We start from the raw sequence: 5,040 nt of genomic DNA on the forward strand, positions 1-5,040 counted from the left end.
TGATATGGCAAAATTAAAAAAAAAAAAAACAAAAAATTCGGGACGGCTATTGAGAAAGAGGTTGTTATATCCACCAGCAAAAGCATTCCACGGAGGGACATAGCAAGAAGTTTCCCTTTCCAAATGCCACCCCTGTGGGGAAGGGCGGTCGGTGAGAGCCCTTTGCTTGCTTGAAATGCTTCTGATGCATTTGCCAATGAGTCTAGTCATTGGCTCGCTAAAGACAAACGTTTGCCAGACAAGACTTTGTCTCATTTCTACTGTGTTTACATTCACAAAACAATTCTGCCCAGAGGAGAAACTTCTTCAAAATGGCATCCATGACTCCGTTACCATATTTTCCCATGGTATTCCAATATCGTTCATTTCCTGGGGCACCTGCACTCCAGCAGTGACTGTCTCCAGGGCTGGGGTATATCTGTATGAGGCCACATGAGCCTGCAAATTAGGAAAAGAGAGAGAAACACAGGGCGACACAGAGACATAGAGACAGAGAATATCCATAGGAGACCTTAATTTGAGCCCTTCAAAATGGTGATCCAAAAAAATCTATCAGACTGTCAGAATTTGTTTTTTTTTTTTTTTCAAGTGTTCGAATCTCTATGGAAAAAACAATTTTTTTTTTCCCCCTAGTGAGTACATGGCAAATCCTGTCATGGTGAAATCCAACAGGTGAGACTGCTTTCTCTGAAAACGTAGCTGGGGGAAAAGTCAAGCGCTTAGGTGGAGAAGTAGCCACCTTGAAAACCAAGTTGCCTGGAGTAGGTGAAACAGGAGAGACAAGAGGTCCCCTCGTGGGTCTCTCCATCTCCATGAATATTTTCGGATCCACGCTGAGTCCCCTTTAAAACATGCACGCTGAGGGGCGCCTGGGTGGCTCAGTGGGTTAAGCCGCTGCTTTCGGCTCAGGTCATGATCTCAGGGTCCTGGGATCGAGTCCCGCGTCGGGCTCTCTGCTCGGCAGGGAGCCTGCTTCCCTCTCTCTCTCTCTCTCTGCCTGCCTCTCCATTTACTTGTGATTTCTCTCTGTCAAATAAATAAATAAAATCTTTAAAAATAAATAAATAAATAAATAAAACATGCACGCTGAAATTGTATTCTTAACAAATGCTATTCCAAGGTGCATTAGCCCTTGTCCTCTATCTGTAAAATCATCGAGGGTGACCTCGACAGCCGGGCGATGCCAGGAGGAGGAAGGATTCCAGGAAGAATTCATAGCAAGAGGAGCTGGGGGGGGGGGCGACATTTGCTGCCTTGGTGGCAAGGGGCAGGGGCCTGGTGTTGTCTCTGAGCAGGAAGGACAAGAGAACCAAGAGGACTGAAGGGACTCACCGACGATGCCATGCACCCACTGATGTAGATTATTGGTTGGAAGGATGACTATTTTGAAACTTGTTTCTTTACATGGTACAAGGAAAAAGAAATGATGAAGACCCAAATTCTGGCAAAATTTCATTTCATACAAGGAAGATCACCTGACCAGGAAGCTCCGTTGAATTAAAAAGATGTATTAAGGGGCACCTGGGTGGCTCCGTGGGTTAAAGCCTCTGCCTTCGGCTCAGGTCATGATCTCAGGGTCCTGGGATCAAGCCCCGCATCAGGCTTTCTGCTCAGCAGGGAGTCTGCTTCCTCTTCTCTCTCTGCCTGCCTCTCTGCCTACTTGTGATCTCTGTCTGTCAAATAAATAAAATCTTTAAAAAAATCAAAAAAGATGTATTAAGTCAAACGAAAGCATGCACATAGATCAGTCAAAAATTACTATGAGGTTTGGGGCGCCTGGGTGGCTCAGTGGGTTAAGCCTCTGCCTTCAGCTCAGGTCATGATCTCAGGGTCCTGGGCTCAAGCCCTGCATCAGGCTCTCTCCTCTCTCTGCCTGCCTCTCTGCCTACTTGTGATCTCTGTTTGTCATAAAAGTAAATAAAATCGTTAAAAACAAATTAGTACCAGGTGAGAGAGGCAAGATGGCCCAGGAGTAGCCGGTTGAGACGTTATCAGGCCGCAGGAGATCCGCGAGAGGGTCGTCAAACCATTCCGAACGCCGACGCATGCAACAGGTCAAAGAGAAGAGCCACAATTCTGGGAACAGGGCAGCGGCCGCTTTCTGAAAGGCAGGACATGCGGAGACGTGAATCCGAAGCCACGGGAACACAGACCCCGGGGCGGGGGGAGAGGCCGGCTCCCAGCGAGTGCAGGAGAAGCAGAGCACCGAGTCGGCAGCTGCAGAAGTCCGCTCCACTGAGCGGCAGCGCTCCAGGGGCTAAGGGCGGTGGCGCCCTCGCGGGGACAGCGTGACCTCAGGGCCCGTGGGGTCACGGAAAGACCAGGGGTGTCTGAGCGTCGCAGAGCTCCGGGTATGGGCGCAGGGAAGGCGGCTGCAGACGCGGGGCGGAGGAGTGAGCTCTCCGAGATCTGCGGAGATCTGCGGCCCCGTCGGGACACTGCTCTGAGAGCCGAGACCCCACCAGGGGCAGCTCCGGGGACACCCCCCTTCCTTCTCTGGGGGAAGGAATCTGCGGGGTTTGGAGACTCCAGGCGGGGCTGTGCTCCAGAGACAGAAACGCTCGCTGGGTCACAGGCCTGGTGAGCTCGGAGCGCGGCTGGAGGCCAGGGAGTCGGGGGTGACGGAGCGCTTCCCCCCGAGGGCGCGCGGAGGAGCGGCCCCAGCTCTCGCTCTCCCGGGTGGCCGCCATGTTCATTCCGGCCTCCAGAGCTCTACGGAAAGCGTTCAGGGAACAAAAGCTCCGAGAGCGAACCCGAACCGGAGCCGATTACTTAGCCCGGCCCCTGGCAAGGGCGCTGCCATGCCTCCTCGGGCAAAGATGCTTCAGAATCCGCAGAAGATCAGCAAGAAATCCAGGCTAGACCAAGCTCACGGAATCAAGGAGAACAGCGGAATTCCAGAGGAGAAAGCAAACCGTGGAATTCATGGCTCCCTCCCCATGGTTCTTTAGTCTTGCAAAGTTAATTAAATTTTCTTAATTTTATCTTTTTCTTATTCTAATTTTTTAACGTTTCCTCTTCCCTCCTTTAATCTTTTTTAAACAGTTTATCTTAATAATATCTTTCTTTAAAAAAAATCTTTTAAAATCTTCATCTTAAGGCAATATCCTTCTTTAACTGTTTTTAGACATAAAAATCTTTTAAAAACTTGGGTAAACAGTTTATCTTAATAATATCTTTCTTTAAAAAAAATCTTTTAAAATCTTCATTATTATAGGCATATTTTATCCTTCACTATATTTAACTGTTTTGGGGTAGACATATAGGGTTTTATTGCTTTGTCTAAAAACTTGGGGGATACAATTTTTTCTTTTTTTTTTTTTAATTTTATATTTTTTTAAAGATTTTATTTATTTATCGGGGGGAGAGAGTGAGCACAGGCAGACAGAATGGCAGGCAGAAGCAGAGGGAGAAGCAGGCTCCCTGCTGAGCAAGGAGCCTGATGTGGGACTCAATCCCAGGACGCTGGGATCATGACCTGAGCCGAAGGCAGCTGCTTAACCAACTGAGACACCCAGGCATCCCTACAATTTTTTCTAATAAATCAAAATATACCCTAAATCTAGCACAGAGCTTTGTTCTAGTTTCCAGCCTGGGCACGTTCTACCCCACCCTCCTTTTTTTCTTCTTTCTTTTTCCAACCAACTTATCAATTCCTTTTCTAGAATTTTTTTTTTAAATTTTCATCTTTACAGTCATATTCCACCCCTTCATCATGTTTACCCTTATTTTTGGAAGATAGTTTCTTTTTTTGGAAGGTAGTTTCTTCTAAGAGACCAAAATACACCCCAAATCAAGTGGGTGGCTCTGTTCTATTCACGAGGCTAATAAATGTATATATATGTATAATTTTTTAAATTTCTTTTTACCCCCTTTCTTCTGTTTTGGGGTCTCCTCTGATTTGGTTAGCATACATTTTTCTGGAGTCTTTGCCACCTTTTAGTATTTTATTCTCTCATTTATATATTCTTATCTAGATAAAATGAAAAGGCAGAAAAACTCACCACAAAAAAACAAGCAAGAGGCAGTACCGATGGCTAGGGACCTAATCAATATGGACGTTGGTAATATGTCAGATCTAGAGTTCACAATGACAATTCTCAAGGTGCTAGCTGGACTCAAAAAAGGCATAGAGGATATTAGAGAAACTCTGTGTGGAGAAATAAAAGAACTAAAATCTAACCAAGCTGAAATCTAAAAGGAAATTAATGAGGTGTAATCAAGAATGGAGGCTCTTACTTCTAGGATAAATGAGGCAGAAGAGAGAATTAGTGATATAGAAGACCAAACAACAGAGAATAAAGAAGCTGAGCAAAAGAGGGACAAACAGCTACTGGACCACGAGGGGAGAATTCGAGAGATAAGTGACACCATAAGACAAAACAACATTAGAATAATAGGGATTCCAGAAGAAGAAGAAAGAAATGGGGGGAGCAGAAGTTATATTGGAGCAAATTATAATAGAGAATTTCCCCAATATGGGAAAAGGAACAAACATCAAAATACAGGAGACACATAGAACCCCCCCTCAAAATCAATAAAAATAGGTCCACACATCGTTATCTAATAGTAAAACTTACTAGTCTTAGGGACAAAGAGAAAAGCCTGAAAGCAGCTCGGGATAAGTAGTCTGTAACACACAATGGTAAAAATATTAGATTGGCAGTGGACTTATCCACAGAGACCAGGCAGGCCAGAAAGAACTGGCATGATATATTCAGAGCACTAAATGAGAAAAACATGCAACCAAGAATATCCAGCTAGGCTATCATTGAAAATAGAAGGAGAGATAAAAATCTTTCAGGACAAACAAAAATTAAAAGAATTTGTAAACACCAAACCACCCCTGCAGGAAATATTGAAAGGGGTCCTCTAAGCAAAGACAAAGTCTAAAAGTAGTAGACCAGAAAGGAACGGAGACAATATACAGTGACAGTCGCCTTACAGGCAATACAATGGCACTAAATTCAAATCTCTGAATAGTTACCCTGAATGTAAATGGGCTAAATGCCCCAATTAAAAGACACAGCATATCAGAAT

Source organism: Mustela putorius, unplaced genomic scaffold (assembly GCF_011764305.1).
Source record: "Mustela putorius furo isolate JIRA1106 unplaced genomic scaffold, ASM1176430v1.1 tig00003836_pilon_pilon_pilon, whole genome shotgun sequence".
NCBI classification, from domain to species: Eukaryota; Metazoa; Chordata; class Mammalia; order Carnivora; family Mustelidae; genus Mustela; species Mustela putorius.